Here is an 18861-nt window from a genome sequence, read left to right as displayed (position 1 = left end):
TTGTTTAGGAGAGTCTTTAATGGAGCGTTTGTGTTGGTGGCTATTAGTTATGATATTCGTAGAGGAGGGAGATTTGTTGAATTGTAGTCAGTTGGTCCGGGATCCGAGTCTATTGCTTCTGGCGAGACCTGAGATGGGTTTGGTTTTGTAGAAGGTCTCTTTGGCGGAGGTAGGGGGGAGGTGGTTTGGGTGTGTGCGGGATCTGGGTTGGTAAGGCCTTTGTTGGGAAACATGAGGCTTTGTTGATGTGGGTGAGGAAATGCAGGTGTGGAAGGCAGAAAGGGGGTGGGGTAAGGGATAGGGTAGTGGCGTTGGCAGGCTGGTCCAGCTAGGCCATTGTTTTGAAGGAGGCCTAGATGGAAAGGTAAAAACAGGGCCTTAAATGCAGGGACAATCACAGTGGGAAAGTTTTTTTGGAAAGCGCCTAGATTCAAAAGATTAAACATATTTAGTTTGCAGCTGAATATTTCCCATTGTGCATTCGACTTGAATTGAGTCTCAGTGTTTTCATGGGTTAGGTTGCGTGTTGCTGTGAGAGTACACCTAGACTCTAGGGCTGTACTGTGCTGGGTGACCCCTAGGTTCAGACATACAGCGAGGAGGGTGTAGACCTGGATTTAACTCCTGGAGGCAGAGTCTGGGAGAGTTCTGAATATGGCATGCTGTGTTAGAGTACCGCAGGTAGCGGAAACTGGCACAATGCAAATGTTACACAATAGGCCTCATTACGAGTCAGCCGGCCCGGAAAGAACGGTGGTGGTAAATCCGCCACCACCGTTCTTTCGGGACCGGCTGATTAAGAGTCCTGCAGGCGGGAGGTGTCACTCCCGCCAGGTCTGACCTGGCGGGTTTAACACCACCCGCCTGCAGGCAGACATGGAAACACCGGCACCATTACAACATGGTGCCAGTGTTTCGACTTCTCATCTCCCATGGAGTCCTGTCCGACTCCATGGGAATGGGGACTTACAGAATTCCGCCTCCGGAATTGCCGGGTCACTGGGGTCGTAATGCCCCAGTAATTCCGGGAATCACAGAGGCGGAATGGTAATACGAGTCCGGCGGTAACCTGCCAGTTTTTCCGGCTCGGTTACCGCTGGACTTGTAATGAGGCCCAATGTCTATCTCAGAGCTCGCTTTGGCGGCACATATATAAAATTGGAACGATACAGAGAAGATTAGTATGGCCCCTGGGCAAGGATGACACGCACATTCGTGAAGCGTTCCATATTTTTAGACACATGCACAGACAGACACGTCCTCGTTTTGCGTGTTTCAAAAGACCTTCTAATTTCTCTTTATCTCACTATGCTGCACAAAACTCTATCTCAGAGCGCAGCAGATAGCAGAACCCAAGACAATGCAAATGTCACCCAGTGTATATCCTAGGTTGCAGCAGCCAAAAATGCAAATGTTACAGAATGTCTATCTCAGAGGTAGAAGATGGCATTGGAAAACCATGGACCATATTCATGAAGGGGGGGTGCAAAGTGGACAGGTTGATCACATGAGTGGAGCGCAGGGACGAGGGATCCAGGCATATCCAAGAAATAGCAAATGACCCGGGGGGAGACGGTTTCGACACCGAGGAGGTTGCAGAGACATTCTGTGAATATTATGAGCCACGCGCAGGGTACATACCTTGCAGAAAGACTGGCAGCGCCCACCTTATACATTCTACATCTGGCTGACAATACTCTATGGCCACGGAGAACAGATCCTTCAAGGGGGTAGCTTTTACAAGGGCACAAGAAGAAGTCATTATTAACCTGATCCATAAACAAACATCCCTGTCTATACAAATCAGGTAAGAAACAGCAGTATCTGTACGTTCTTGAGAGGCTGCCATTAAACCTCAAAGGCCACAATGACTGGCAGTGGACAATCAATAAAGCCTGCATTTCATGTCCAACAAAGGCGTTCTAGCCTTCATCCAGCAGAGCTGAATATGTACAGCTAAGCAGAACCCAATAGAAAATCCGCAACATCCGATTGTTATAATAGCCAGTTTCCCAATTGCACAGTGGCTAGCTTTCATGAGCACTCATCGATGCCATATGCAATGCTTACATGTGCACCGGCATCTGGAAAGTGCAGCTTCTCTGTGCAAGTCCAAACCACCGCAATAGTTTCTGGGGCTGCTTCCTCTTACATCAGCTACTTCCTGGTGTGGCATTGTACATTGATGACGCAGATGTTATTTAAGAGGCCACTCAGCCTGAGCTCAATGAATATGTAAAGGCTGTGAGCAATATTGACTTCAGTATTAACTTTACAATTATGTATATTCAGAATAAAATCACCTACTTGCATGTTAAGGGCAATTAAAGAGCCATCTCTCCGGGGAGCCAAATCGCTTCTTATGCTATTTCACACGCTGGCACCATGTATTTAACAATCTGAAATACGTCTTTATTTATGCAGAACTGTTGTGAATAAAAACACACTGCAGATTCGTATATTTTGTGAAACTGAAACTAAAAAGCTTTTGACACATTTTCCATTGCAGGGTATAGTGTTTCCACCCTTAAAACGAATGAAAGGCCTGTAATGTTAAGTGCTCGGCCATACCCACTTGCAAATCACGACAGCTCACATTTCTAGCTCAGTACTGTATATTCTCAACACAGCAAATGTGTTTTCTATATGCAAGCCTGAGCAAGGCCAGACTTAACCATTCATGACAGACAATTGTGTGCACTTTCAGCACAATGCTCCCGTTGTTCACAATACGTTCATTCATTGCGTGTTTAACCGCATTTGTGGTTTATAATATAGAATGCTATTGTGGTAAATATATGTGAGGGGCATTATACAGAATTGGAGATAAGACTCTCAGAAGATATGAAGGCCATTGCCACATATTCCTCTCACAGTGCGTCCGTCAACGCACACACTCGCGCGCACACACGCACCAAGCCCTCAGACCTCCAGTTCAACAAAATAAATAAAAGTAAAATCTGCTGCAAGCCTCGCCAATTCATTACAGGCAAAGATTAGGCATTTTCTGTACACAATGCGCCCATTCATTTCGTGTACACGCACATTCGCCGTGCATAATAGAGAGTGCTACTGTGGAAAATCTATGGGCGTGGCAATATTTAGTATTTGAAGACAAGAATTTCAGAACATATCGTCGCCATTCACAAGAGCGATACTATGTATCCAACGTGCAATTCGTTTGTTATTCAGCATTTTCTACCACCCAAACATGGGGGACAATAGATGGTCTCTATTGAGAAAGACTGAAGGAAGAAGGATTCGCCATCCTCAAGCGGTTGAGTGGGTCTGAACACCAGTTTGAAATTGCAAGATTTTCTATGTTATTACATTGTTTCTATATTGAAGAGGTTACAGATGAACTGTAGAGCGCTCGTTCAGTTTCTAAATATATTGTTTTCAAGTAATAATCTTTATTTATCATGTTGTGTGAGGTTTGCTTTGATTTGTAATTAAATGTATGGGGTCTTCATGATAAATTAATAGTTCTCACATAAAGAATGTGTAAGTATGTTGTTTCTATTTTTTTTATTATTTTTTGTCATTTGCACAGATATTAACGTTTTTGAAAGGCTCACTACAATTATTTTCATATTGATTAAGATCCAATTCATATTCTACACAGAATCCCTGTAACTCATTGCAATGCCAGCATTGTTATGTAGGAATATGACCAAGGATGCCATTCCTCCCTCCTCCATATTCTACATGGAATCCCTGTAACTCATTGCGATGCCAGCATTGTTACCTAGGAATATGACCAAGGATGCCATTCCTCCCTACTCCATATTATTCACGGAATCCCTGTAACTCATTGCAATGCCAGCATTGTTACCTAGGAATATGACCAAGGATGCCATTCCTCCCTCCTCCATATTCTACACGGAATCCCTGTAACTCATTGCGATGCCAGCATTGTTACGTAGGAATATGACCAAGGATGCCATTCCTCCCTCCTCTAGGCATGCTCCACACCCTGAATGTTACACATTTCGTCCCAGGTAATGCTATTGTTTTAGGAATAGTATCTGCATTAGTTTGGAACCTTATCAGTTACTCGTGTCACAGCACAAACTATTATGTTTACAGTTGTACCAATCATGCCTGTATGCATAGCATATGAATATCACAGCTGAACAATAGCTTAGAGGTATGTGTGAGGCGTCCGAAAGGCAGATAACTTTGTGAAGATTTTTCAGGAGATGCCATTTCATTAAATTAAAAGGTTGGATAACGCCTCACTATCCCTGCCCTGATGAGGATTTCTCTGCCTAAAATAAACTAAAGTAAACACTCTTGCAAAGGATATCTGTCCATCACACTTATGCATACAATAACTCAATAGGATAATGCATGGCAGTTCAAAAGCAACAAAATATAACAATTGAATTCATGATATGAAAACAGTCTCTTCTTATTATCTGGGAGAATTCTCGTTCCCCAGATTCAAGCAGGTTTCTGCTCCACAGGATCAACAAGAAATAAGGAAATCCTGGTTTGTACCAAAGTTCAAATACAGTTCTTTGAGACTCCAACCTGACAACAGAAGGTTCCAACAGTCCAGTGATTTATCAAAGTAAATAGAAGGTTCTTTCTCTTCCTTGATCAGGAGCAATATTCAGAATTATCTTCTTCGCACAAAGAATATTTTCTCAGTTTGTCAATAGCAACAACAATTGTCTTTGTCAGGATGTTTTGCCACAAATGATTATTTTGGAAAAAGTGCAACACCTCTCCAGCTGTTTTATACAGGTCGTTCCTCCGCATACAAAAGAAACATAAATTGTCAACACCACTTTATAGCACTTCATCAAATTCTATCTAGTTTACTTCCATGCCAGGCCTACTACTTCAATCACACCTGGTTTACTCCCATGCCAGAACTACTACATACTCCCCTAATTAAATAGTGATTCATAAGCAAAAAGTGCTGCTGTTGCTAAGATCAGCTTATAACAGTTATACAACAGCTTCACAATGTTCATTATTTTGCAACATCAGACTTTTAGCAATTCTTTAGGGAAAGCAAGAGTGACATTGATGCTCTTTAATACTCCTCTGCAAGTTATGCTCCTCTCCTTTTGAATAACCTTTTCCAGAAGGGCAGCCTTATTGACTCTCTTGTTTCCCCACTGCATAAGTAACCAAATACTGACATGTACAAGGTCCTATTCTGCTTCTTCCTTGGCTTTGACAATGCAGGTTTTAACAGCTTTTGTCATATGCTTCTTAAAATATGGACAACAAGTTGCACAACCTTTGGACCTTTCATGAGTTCCCTTCTATCTTTGGCAATATCTTTTGGATCGGAATTGCCTTGCTTTCAGTTTCTCTTGGCCTAGGCAATGGTTGTGTGCATTAGCTTCTAATTGTATTGCCCCCTCGGGTTGCTGGGTTCTTCAAAAACTCACACGTTTAAAGTCAGTCATTTAGTATTGACAAATACTGTTTTTGCTGTTTTCTGATAGTTCGGAATTCAAATTTACTTTTAGTATTACTTCCACTTCTACGCAAGTTTTTGTTACTCTGTGAATGCCTGCCTTGAGCACTCGAGCAGTCTCGCAGCGTCCTGGGGCCTTCTCCAGTTTCTGTGTAGGCTGCATGCATGGTTCATACCGCTCTTCCTGCTCACTCTGCTCAACAACGGCCTGCACCTGAGGGGCCCTTTTAAGCCTAAAATCTATAGAGCAATCCTCATTCCTATGAGGAGGTAGAAACTTAAATTCTTCTGCCAAAAAGACCTGATGATAGGCTTGATATTCCTTGGGAAGCCTTTCTAGTTGACACACTGATTTGTTCTCTTGCCTTTCATGTTGTGTGTGGAAATCTATAGATTCTTTGCATAGACAATGAGACAGACAGTTTTCCGAACCTAAGAACATTGTTCCAGCCATCCAGTTCACAAAGTGGTTGTGCAGCCTAAGCCATGGAAGGCCGAGGATGATCGGATAATGGGCTGCTTTCATCTGGTCGGACCGGATGGTCTCTTTATGAGAAAAAAGACCCATTAAGAGTTCGGAAGTCTGTTCCTTAATAGGTCCTGAAGACAATGGATAACCATCAACCCCTTCCACAGGGATAAGACCTGAGGGGGGCGCACGGGTAATACCATGTTCCTTGGCCCAACAATCATCTAGAAAATGTCCTGCTGCCCCACAATCAACAAGAGCAGGAACGTTGGATATGATAGTGTCGTGTAGCTGTACATCAACCTTCAGCACCAGCATGACATTGTCCTGAGGTTTGGTGGTTTGGGAATATACAAAGCCCCCCCGAGCTGTGGTTCCCTTTATAGACGGGGTTTGGCATTTCCCGCCTGTCTAGGTGGAAATATTGGGCAATCCTTCAGAAGATGTTTATTACACCCGCAGTGCATACAAAGACTGAGTGTGTTACGTCAGTTTCGTTCTTCTGGTGACAAGGGTCCGCTGGCTTAGCCAATTTGCAAAGGTTCTTCCTCTGAAGGTTGGCGAGTACTGGGATGAGTGAGTTCAGACGTTCTTGGCTGACGGCTCTGGTGTTTCTCCAACTGCCGTTCTTGATGACAGAAATCCAACTGCAGTACCAAGGCTATCATTTCTTTCTGATTGTGAGATATTGGTACCTGTGAGAGCTCATCTTTCAGTTCTTCTGATAAGTCACGCTGAAAAAGTGTAATCAACGTGTCATCAGGCCAGGCTGTCTCAGATGCTAATTGTTTGTAAGTGGTGATGTAAGTTAATACATCGAAGAGCCTTGTCTTGCTTCTAAGAGCTGTTCTTGTGCTGAAATGGTCAGTTTCTGTCGACCAAACATGGCCTAGATACTATTAGCAAAGCCTGGGTAGGAATCCAGAATTTGGTTTTTGATCACCACTAAAGGTTTAGCCCAGACTAGGGCCCCTCCAGTCAAATTGGATACTCTAAAACTAACTTTGGAACGGCCAGTCAAGAAAAAGTAAATTTTTAAGATAAATTGTACTATACAGGATTTCCAAAACTCCTTAAATCTTTTGGGATTGCCGTCAAACTTTCCTGCCATCAATGGTGTGGGAGGAATCTTTGTCCGAGTAGGGGAAGCTGCAACCATTTGGCAAAGTGTTGCGGTTTCATTCTTCAAGTGTTGGACTTCCTGTGTAAGATCTTGAAGAGCCACCACTCCCACATTTGATCCGTAGTGAGGGAATGTTGGTCGTCGCTTGCTATTATGATTCAGTATCTGGGACTGGCCTTATCAAGCAGCGAGGACACCTCCAATATTTTATCAGATATTAGCAGCAATAAGACTACGCCCACAAAGTCTCCTATGAGCCCTTTGGCAAGAGGGCAACAAGGGATGCTCTGTGGGCCAAGCCCCAGAAGGGAAAAACTCTGTAAAGGGAACAAAAATCCCTTGTCCACGATGATGGAGCGAAGTGGATTGAATCAAGATCCTTCGTGGAATAGGCAAATGGATTAGCAGGAAAAAACAGTCTTTAGACGAAATGAAGAGAAGGATGTCTTTCAAAAAGGTAGCACAGGAACAGAGGAAGCATCGGGAAAGAGAGAGTGTCCAAGGATGAGGCAAGGGAGAGTCCAAGGAGGAGTGTAGGAAACAAGGAGAAGGAATGAATCAGAGGAAGGGTGACAGGACTGCGCCGGAGTGCACACGCCGTGATTCAGATGGCAATGAGAGTCAAAGTAAGAGCAGGAACAAGGCAGGCTAGAAGGAAGGGGAAACAGCGCCAGTGCTCCAAAGGAAGAAGCGACGCAATGCGGTCACTTGAACCGCAGCCTTATATTATGGTCCTGTGAAGAGATCACACTACTCCTGGGCGCCATCTTGGAAAGCACTAGAGCATTGCCGGAGTTCCTGCTGTTTGCCCTAATCTGCCGCCATGTTGGAGGGTACCGAATCCCGCAGGGATGTCGCCTTCTCCACTGATGCCAGATAGATCAGGCGCTGGCAGAGGTCCTGACAGAAGTGGCCTCTTGCATCTACAATTCAATCCGACCATAAGACGCTGAAAAAATTGTTTTGCATCCTGCTCTCCTCTGCAATATTACAGCCGGCCATATGCGGCTTGCTTCCATCCCCCTATCATGACCTTGGTCATGCCACCTTCTGGGCCAGCTGAAAATCCCCTTCCCCGCAAATCAACACATTTTGCAACTTACATGGACTTTTAAACTGAGTGAAAAACTCTTGCATGTTCTGCGATGTCTTAATATACTGTAATGCTTTTCCATTTTAAGCCTTTGTCAAATCCTCCCATGTACAATGTTCCGAAATTACTGCTTCTCCCCATGTCCCCATGTTAAGTTCCTTTTTTCCATGTGCATGGAGCTTCCCGCTTTGTGCCCCTAAGCACTACAATTGGTACATCACGCAATACATTTTCCATTCTACTAATAATGTTACTACTTACTGTAACTGTAATCTGTGAATACAAATAACACTCTAATCCTCTAACTACATTGAATTACATGTTTTATTGCATACATCGCCTTTCAACTCTAACTAACTGGGGGCTAATACACTTTACGTAATGTACATCTTTTTCCCACATTGGGCCTTAAAATGTCTTCTCCAACATTCCCCCCTTTAGTTAATATATCAACTACCAACCTATTTTCCCGCTCTCCAAGAACCCCGTTTGTAGGAACCCACCACTTATGGACCTCCATCATGTTCTTTGAATTAGGTGGGAGACAACAGACAGTACCTGGAGGCCCAGTCAACCCTAACTCAGTCTGTGTACCTTTATGATTTGAGATGGAAGTGGCCCTACCTGTGGACAGAGTGACTGACATAATAGCAGCTGTTTGCAGTAGCTTAGCAGAGCAGCATCTTAAAAGTATCTGGCAGGAAAAAAACAGGACAAGCAGAAAAACTAAAAATGGCATCACGATTTTTGCAGTCAGGTCTCACCATGGTGGAAACCAGGCAAAAAGTGAACCAAGCCAAGTATCATCTTCGATCCCAGCCTCTTTTTCCATTTCCTCACATAGATTATGTAAAGCTCTAATAGTATTTGATAAAGTTCCATTGTCCATACCATTAGGAGGCATAAATGCGCAGCAGGAAACCCCTATTTTGTGACACAACCCGCCTTTCATTGCATTAAGAAGATCCAGGGTATATCTGTTTTGCAGCATCATGAGTCACAGGGCTCTCATCTCCTTGCATACAGCATTGAAAGCAGTGTCTGAATATGACGTCATTTAGCATCAACAATGGTTTGGACCCTCAGATCCGGGAGAGAGGCAAACATCACCTCTGTTCTGCTGAAGACTGTAAAAGGTTTTGGCATTCTTTTGAATGCCTCTGAAGAGTTTGTTGGCAAATAATTACTTAAGATAAATCGCGTCAAAAGTTCAGATGTATTCAACAAAAGAGTGGATACAAGGGGCACAAAAATGGTTTGGGGCGGCACATTAGAGATAAACATATGAGCTACAGGGACTATCAAGAATGGGGAGTGCAAAGTTGCCATGCTGCCTACTCCCTTTCAGGCCAGTGGGAGTTGGAGGTATGCCAGGGTCCCACAGACCCAATAATTATTTAGGATGGCAGACGTCGCACCCGCCAAATCCACAATTTGTGAAGTTTTAGTACACTTCTCCTTAGTCCCGACAGGTACAGTGCGTCGCCCAAGAAATACAAGGAAAAATGTGTCAGTAACTGGATTTTAACTGGTCTTTTTTGTGGTTTCAGCCATGTCAACTCTTTTACATAATCCTTCCAAACCTCAGAACATTCATTCTTGATGTTCTCCACATGCCGTTCAGTACATTTCCTCATTCCTCCTGCTTTATAACTCTTCATCGCCTGTTCCCATTAATTGTGTATTAAAACATAACCTCCTAATTCCAATTGTGATTGCAGACTACATCACACATCTTTGTGCTCCTTTTCTTTCCTTAGACAATCAGATTGATCAATTGTTATGGAAGTAGCCCAGACAGCTTGTCCTTGAAATAAGCCCCTCACTCTGCACAAAGATAGGTGTATTATGCATTGTACTATTTGTGGTGACAATTCATCAGTAATAAATAATATTGGGACGGCAGAAGCATGGGGAAGGAGCGAGCAGACATAGCATGGGTTTGCTTACTTTTCCTTCCCCATCCTCGTCATATCGTCAGATGCCTATAGCCCAGATTATCAGCAGCAAAGCCAAATCCATTCACCATCTGGCCAAAACCCACTTCCTCATCTACAAACTCCCCTAGGCCAATATCTATTTTAGTTCGGGGTTTCAACATTTCATAATTTTCAAACATATTACGCATATCTACATTATTATTCATTGTCATGCCTAAACAAAAGAAAAACAACAACAAAACATACATAATATCCCTCATGCTTATTAACAGACTTATTCAATATATGTACTGAAACTTAAAAGTCTATTTATTCACTCTGTTGTTCTTGCAGAAATGATTCCGGGTTCTATGGGAATGCTTAACCCAGTATGTTGTGTTGAATGTGCCCCACTAGAGCTCTGTTCTTATGAAGGTGGAGAGTTGCAGGCCACTTTCCGTACGTCACTCAAATGGATCCAACGTTTGTTCCCTTACACCTTCACAGCGCTTAAGGTTGCATAGATCACTTCATAGGGCCCATGAAACCGACTTTTATTCCACCAGCGAACAAATATTCCAATCAGTACTTGATCCCTTGGGAAGAGCTGTGGCTGTATTAGGACTCCTGATTCTTAATCAATGCCCTCTGTTACAGCCAGATGTTGATGAGAAGAAACAACCTGTGAAGATATGATCTGGACAGCTCAGGTTAAGTCCCAAAGGTAGGCCCTAAACTCATCTCCTAATATGTCTGAAGATTTTTGAGCATCTGATGCTATGTGGGTGGTAGAGTGGTGTATGTATTCTTCTACCTATCACTATTTCATGGGGGGACAAATGGTGCTCATTCCCTGGCTGGTTACAGAGAGAAAACAGAGCTAGGGTAAGGCAATGCACCCAGTTTTCTTTAAGCTCCAAAAAAGGTTTGACAATCTGGTTTTCAGCAAAGTATTCATACGCTTCACGATCCTGTTGGTTTATGGGTGATATACTGAACACAAATGGTGCTTTATCCCCAACAAAGAAGTTATTTCAGTGAAAGTTTAATTAGAAAAGGGATTTCAATTCTCTAACCTCAAAACTTTGCATATACCCCACCTTGGAAACACCTCCCTCACCAAATATTTCACAGTGGATCTAGCATCAGGGTGTGTAAAGGATCCAGCTTCGAGCCAATCGGGAGAACGGATAAATGACAATGATGAGATAACGAACATTACTGCATCTGTTACGCAAATCCACATAACAAATGTGAAGTTCTCTGAAGGGCCCTGATGGTCGGGGAAAAGTTCCTTTTAATGTTTTATATGTATTTCCAGGATTGAACTAGTAATAGGTCACACAGTTAGATACACATTTACTCACCTGTTCTTGTAGGTTGGGAACAAACTGATCCTCATGGAGGTCTGCTGCTATTTGTTGTCGAGATGTGTGTGATAGGTGATACAACTGCTCTAGGGCCTAAATAAGTAATTTCAGAGGCATCACTACTTTACCTGTGAACTCCTGTCTCCACAACAAATCTGTGGGTGAGAAGGTACACCCTTGTTTCACCCACAGCTCCTTTTCATTTTTTGATGCTCTTTCTTGAATTTCTACAATTTGCATTAGGGCACTGCGATGTATGGGACTGATAACTGTACCTGTTGTGACGAATTCTGGGATATGGGAATATGGGAATGGCAAATACGCATCCTCCTTCACCATTCTATTGGCTGTGTTATTCCCAAGCACAATTAGGTCAGTATTAGTATGTGCAGCACACTTAACAAATAATATTTCTGCTGGGAATGTTAATGCATCTATTAATCTGGATAATAGAGCAGCATGCTAGACTGGGGACCCATCCAATCTCTTGAACCCTCTTCTCTGCCATTGCGACAACCCTGAATGCACTGTTGATGTGAGGTACGCCAAGTCAGAGTAAATAAGGACTGCCTGCTCCCTACTGATCTCAAGTGCCTTTATGAGTGCTACCAATTCTGCTGCTTGCACAAGAAAATGCAAAGGCAATCTCTTTTTTACTTTAACTTGGTACTCACCATCCACCACGTTCACAACTGCCATTCGTGTCTGCCTTTCACCAGTGTCCTGATCGATTGTCGCTAAACCGATCGGCTCAACCGATCTGGTGGTGGAATAGCCATGATCTTCCCAGAGTGGGTCCATACCTCTCTCAAAACCACACAGCCTTACTCCTCCTTTGAAAGCCTTGACTGCATGCTTGGTGTCCCTCCTACACTCTCTCAAACCCTTGCCACTGTCTACAGGCTTCCGGGCCCTGTCTCTGTCTTCCTCTCGGAATGGGCTGACTTTACCTCCTCTCTTCTGACTTCTACCTCAAAACATCTCCTCCTTGGTGACTTCAACATTCACCTCGACTCCACTGTCCCTGCGTTCATACTCCTCCGTGATCTTTGTACATCTCTCTCCCTTGCTATTCTTCCTTCCGGCCCTACCCACTCTGCCGGACACAAGCTTGACACTTTCATACACACTGAACTCCTGCTCTCCAACCCTCTCTCTACCCCTCTCTCCTGGTCTTACCACTCCCTCCTCTCCTCCCACTTGGAACCCCTCAACCCCCTGACCAAGCCTCCCCCAGCACTGCCAGCTTCCTTACTGGTCATCCGTCCAATGAAACGAGTGTCAGTTGCTGCTTTTGTCTCCACCTTCATCCCCCCTCCTTCCCCTCCTATTGACTCTCACACTGATTGTCCTTGACAATCTTCACCTTGCTATCACTAACACTCTTGACATTCTTGCCCCTGTCAAGAGGATCCGCCTGAAACATGCCTCCAAGATTAACAATTGGTACGACTCTGATCTAGCCGCTCTGAAACGTAAGTGTAGAGCTGCTGAACGGAAGTGGCAGACCTTGGACTCACCCTCTGACATAGTGGCCTGCCGCCTGCCTCAAAGGCAATAGAGCCTATCCATTTGTTCCAAAAAGAGGGTCCACATCCAGGCCCATATCGCTGGAGCCACTAACAATACGGCTGAACTCTTCAAAATCTGCAAGGAACTAGCCAATCCTTCTGCAGTCTCTACCTCGCCTCTTCGTTCCCAGGCCCTCTGCACTGCTCTGGCCACCCACTTCACCTCTAAAACCTCTTTTTCTCCCTCCTACCCTCCTTTCTCTGTACCCCTGCATTCCCTGCTGCTCCCCCACCCCCACCCACTCTCTCATCCATCTCTCCTATCGCAGGCGGATGAGGTCACTAGAGTTGTCTGCTCTATGAAGGTCTCATCAAAACAGGCTCCTCTCTCTGCTTCCAGGACCCTTAAGGATAACATCTCCACCCCCACTTTGGCTCTTGCCGACTTCTGTAATCACTCCTTAGCCTCTGGCTCTTTCCCCTCCTCTCGCAAGCACTGCCTTGTGCACCCACTTCTAAAAAAGCCTTCTGCCGACCCCTGGTGTCCTGCCAACTACCACCCTATCTCCGCCATTCCCTTCCTACAGAAACTCCTGGTGAAGTTGGTCTTCCCCCAACTGACCCAACACACTGAACTCATTGGTTGTTTTCATGACCATCAATCTAGATTTCGAACATCTAGAGGCACAGAAACTGCTCTCCTGATCACCCATGAAGAATTACTCGCAAATCTTGACTCTAATCCTGCTGTTCTCATTCTCCTTGACCTCTCTTCTGCCTTTGACACGGTCAACCACTCTATCCTCATAAAGCCGCTCCAGGATACCCTGCGTATCTCAGACTGGGCACTGGATTGGATGACCACTTTCCTCACTGACTACCCTTCCCAGGTGCTTCTGGGTTCTTTCTCCTCCACCACCATGCTCTCCACTTGTGGTGTTCCCCAAAGGCTCTATCCTCTCACCTTGGCTTTTAACATCTACGTTGCTCCTCTTGCTCACCTGATCTCTGCCTTCTCCCCTCACTTCCAGTGCTAAGCAGATGACACACAACTCTTCTTCAAACCCCCCTCCTCCTCTTCTTCTTCCTCTATCATCCCTGACTTCATGTCTGCTATCAAGTCCTGGTGCACCTCCAACGATCTTTGTCTTAATGCCAGCAAGACTGAGATTCTTCCTAACGTGACACCTGTTCCCTGCTTCCTCCGTGGACTTTGGCCGCCCTCTATGGGTTCTCCTCCTTTTCCTTCCACTGAACCCAGAAATCTGGGGTCATCTTTGACTCCTCCCACTCCTTCACTTCTTACATCTTGCACCTTACCAAGAAGGCCCACTTTCAACTCCACCTCCATAGAGGCTTTCTCCCCTTCCTCGCCTTCCTCTAGAAGCTCAACATCTCTAGTGCTCTGGTCCTCTCCAGGCTGGGCTACTGGAACAGCCTCTTCCTCAACCTGCCTCTTTCTTCACTGCGCCCCCTTCAAATAATCCATAATAGGGCTGTAAGACTTATCCTTGGCCTTAAGCCCAGGGACTGTATCTCTCCAGCTCTAAAGTCTCTACACTGCCTCCCGGTTGCTGCAAGGATTACATTCAAGACCCTTTGCATCATCTATAAGGCTATCTGGGGCCTGTGGCCACATTACCTGCAGCTCTCACTCACTAAATATTTTCCTTCCAGATCCCTTCGATCTTCTCACTCCAACTCCTTGCTGGTCAAATGTTTCTCCAAGCAGAGAGCTGGGGGCAGATCTCTCTCCTCTGCTGGCTCCCTCCTCTGGAACAGTCTCCCTCTCTCTCTCTGTCTTGAACCGGTTCACCTCACATTCCATAAACATCTGAAGACTTTTCTCTTCTCCTTTCCTCTATCCCTCCCTTTCTAATCATCCCCACAGTCGCTGAGATTGGCTGCCAGGCCCCTCCAGAGTCTCTATAGGGTCCAGTCCTTCTGCCCAATCACCACCAGTTCTGCCCCACCCCGATGCACTGGCCTCTGGGCCCACACCTGCCTGTTGGTGGTTTATCTCAGGTGCTCACTTACCTGATGGATGTTGACTTCCCTCTTCACTTGGGATGTCTCTGCTGTGCACTTACCTGCCTGCAACAGGCACCTCTGGCACTTCCCCTGGGTGACCCTCTAGCACTCAAAGCCCCGCCCCTAATCCCTTTTCTCTTTTTGCTGCACTTGCACGCTCCGAATGTCACAAGGCCTAGTAGGGCAGATCTTCTATTATTCATTGTCATTTCTATTGTTTATTTGTTCCCTTGCTCCTTTCCCTTTGCCTTGTGGCGCTTTGAAATACTGTTTTGCTGTATAAGTGCCTTATAAATGCCCAATAAATAAATAAATGAATAAAACCACCAACAAAGAGCACTTCCCCTCCCTCTAATGCATCTTCCTTAACATTCACACTCTCATCTCCTTCTCCCCCATAGGTTGCTCAGTCATGTACAACGTCATCACGTTTCACAGGTTCAGCTAAGAATGTTGCAAAGTTGATGACACCTTACTGAATGTATAGAGGCATTAGACAAGATTACCTCTTACCATGAGTCCCTATGCATGTTAAGGGTTGATTTGGACTTTTCTAAGATTGAACAAAAGGCATGATCTATATACAGGGTCACTGGGCAGCCCATAGTAATGGCTGAGGACTTTTGAATGGCAAAAGCCGTTGCCACCAACGCTTGCTCACACAGAACATGCCCTTGCATAACTGGGTCTAGGAGTCCGCTATAATAAGTAAAAGGCTCATGACCAAACAATGTTGTCCAGGTTAGGACCGCTGTCATTACCTGGCCATTTCAGTGCGAAAACAGATAAAATGGCTTCTTATAATCTGGATTCACCAAGAATGGTGCATTTCTGATTGCAGTCTTGAGTGCCTTGAAACAAGTTTTCATTTCTTCCGTCCATTCACTTAAACCTTTCTCTTTCTGCACTCCCTTGAGTCCTTGTAACAAGGACCTTGTGTAACTAGAGTAGTCAAATATTCAAGATCTGCAATAGTTACAGAGTCCCAAGAACTGCTGCATCTGTTTTACGGGTTGCTGGTTGTGGTGTATTTCGTACTGCAACGACTCTCTCAGGCATTACTTTTCTTCCTGCATGCGATATTATTTGCCCTAGACAGGTTGCCAGTTATAGGGTCGAAAACAAAAGGACCGAATGCCTTTTGATCGACAGTCAAAGGACCGAAAAAAGGGTCGAATTATTTTTTTTCTTTTTTTGGGGGGGTTCCCCCCAACCCCCTGTTTTCTTTATTAAAAACACTACCTCGGTCTGACAATACTGCAATTTCCCCTTGTTCACCTTTTACCCTTCTCAGCGAGCAGGGTGAGAAGCGTAATTGAATTTCCTTCACACTGCTCATCCGAAGTGCTACATATTAGCACATCCTCCACACACTGAATCACAGTACTGGGCATGTGTAGATTACCCAAATCCATTTTAACCACCCGATGAAAAATACTCGAGGACACACAATATCCCTGTGGTAATCTTGTATGCGGAAATCCTTGGCCTCTATAGGCAAATGCAGTAAGATACTGAGAGTCAGGGTGCAAAGGGACCAAGGAAAATGCATTCTTCAGTTCAATCACATCAAAGGGAGTGGATCTAGTAGGGATGTTACAAAGAATTCTAGCAGGATTTGGGTCTGCCGGGAACTCTGCTTCAACAATATTATTCAGAGGACACACATCTTGTATTATCCGCCAACTGGACCAATTTGCCTTTTTTAAAGGGTACATAGCCTTGTTACATGGGGACATGGAAGGTCGGATAATACCTTGCTTCCACAATACCATAATGGTGTGATAAATCCCTTCATTTGCCTTCTTAGACAGAGGGTACTGTCTCACACGTGACAACATCGCACCATGCTTCAATGTTATCTTTACCACTCCTATGCTTTTGAGTAACTCCAAATCATGAGGATTGCTAGTCCATAGGTGACTAGGCACCTTCTCCAAATCTTCCTTCCAATATGGGGATGTGGTTCTAATAATAGGCATAGTCTGAGGTATCTCTCGATGCTCTATCATTATCTGGCAAGGTATCCCCACTTCAAAGATCATTTCTCCTGTGTCCTCGGCATCCTCAAACAATTGTTTGTCAGACAACTCCCTCAATGATATTGTTGGATCAATGCACAGAACTGTGTGCCATTCCTCCCCTTCCTCATCAGTGCCTGAGAGAACCACCTTGTCCTTTTTAACAGTTATGGCATCTAGAAGTATATTGTCATCCATACCTGGCGTTTTCTTTGGTTACACTGCATGCTGAAACAAAAACTCTGCTGGTATTCACAAAACTCTATCCTGAATCCCAGGAACCCACCCCAATATCACCATGGCCGCAGAAAGGAACAACTCTGAATTTACAGGTACTCCCCCCTTATTGCGGTGTCAATATAACATGCTCGCAAAAGCACCATAGTTCTCACATGATACAAACCTGGGGTTGAACATACTACACCTTGTTCGGTGGACGAGATCATCATATTCAGACTCAACAAGTCTGTGCCCAAGAGATTCACTGGGGTATCTGTACAGAACAAAAAGGAGCTGATAAATCTTCAGTACCTACTTTGATAGGTAAATCCTCCGGGTATGGAACTGAGAGAATAGCCCCAGAGAATCACTGAGTGTCCAGCATTTTACCTTAAAGGGGAAACTTACCTTCCTTGATGCAAGATTTAGTTGCCCCTGTATCGACCATAAAGGAAAAATTTGATTGCCTATTTTTACACCTATCTGGGGTTCCTCTTCCGGATCGTCATTAGCAGAGAGGACTGGACACGTCAGAGCTGTCTGTGGGCTGTCCTAATCCGGGTATGAATTTTTACCCGGCCTGAGGGGTCAGAAGTGTGAGGCAGACCACTTTGTAAAGGTTTTTCATAAGATGCCACCATTTTATTCACTTAAAAGGGTTGATAAATGCCTCACTATCCCTACCCTGAAGAGGATTTCCCTGCCTATCAAAATAAACTAAAGGAAACACTCTAACAAAATGAATCTGTCCATCACACTTATACATACAACAAACATATGAAGGACATATATGGCAATTCAAATATAACAAAAGTCACAGTTATGTCCAACATAAACTTAATAACTGTTTCTCCTTGTAACCTGGCTAATGTCCCCTTCCCCAGATTCAAAGGAGGAATTTGTATCAACAGTTCAAAATATGGAAAGGTCCATTCTACAGCAAAGTTGTAACGATAATGTTCTTTTTGCCCCAAATGTCTCTCACTTGGACATTCGAAAAGTTCAAAGGAAATGACAACTCTTTGTTTCTCCACTTGTATCAAAGTGTTCAACACAACTTCTTCTTAGGAAACAAAAACACTTCCACAGTTCTTCTTTAGCAACAGCAATGTTTTGTCAGGATGATTTCACAAGATAGTGTAGTGATCTTGCCACTTCTTCTTCTTCACTGTCTTTAACCCACAGCACAGTACTTCAACAACTTCTACCTGATCCACTCACCTGCCAGGTCTACCTCTACAACGTCCTTTGCCCTAGTCTACTCGCCTTCCAGGACTAAAAGCTTCTAACACTACTACTTCTGAGGTAAAGTTCACTTTTAACAACTTAACAACGTCTTTTGACTTTCATCAACATTAGCAATGAATACTCCTTCTGAAAAGACATGAGGCACATTTCATGTGTTTATGCCCCTCTCCTTCTGAATGCTTTCTGTCAGGAGGGCAGCTTTTCTGCCACTCTTGTTTTCCAAGTCTTACATCAACCAACTGCCGATAATGGCTTTTTATCACTCTTGCTCTTCTTTGGCTTAGCCAATGCTTGTTTGGGTCTTTATCAATTATTGCCTGTTCTTCGCTTTGGCCATAGGGATTACAATTGGCATGCTTCTTAATTGCCCTCTCTTGACTTTGGCAATGATCGTTTTTCTTACCTTCTTTTAATATT

At 44.3% G+C, this 18861-nt stretch overlaps 1 non-coding gene across 1 annotated transcript; it reads left to right on the top strand.

Annotated features, from left to right (window-relative positions):
* The first annotated feature begins 1131 nt into the window (after nucleotides 1–1131).
* Nucleotides 1132–1235, top strand: LOC138514808 (U6 spliceosomal RNA). The gene has a single exon (XR_011281957.1). It is a non-coding gene; the product is annotated as a U6 spliceosomal RNA (small nuclear RNA).
* The last annotated feature ends 17626 nt before the right edge of the window (nucleotides 1236–18861 follow it).

This window comes from Ambystoma mexicanum, chromosome 12 (genome assembly GCF_040938575.1).
Source record: "Ambystoma mexicanum isolate Mex_15411 chromosome 12, UKY_AmexF1_1, whole genome shotgun sequence".
Taxonomy (NCBI): domain Eukaryota; kingdom Metazoa; phylum Chordata; class Amphibia; order Caudata; family Ambystomatidae; genus Ambystoma; species Ambystoma mexicanum.
The sequence above is the reverse complement of the archived record's forward strand: the minus strand, read 5'-3'. Positions and strand labels throughout refer to the sequence as shown.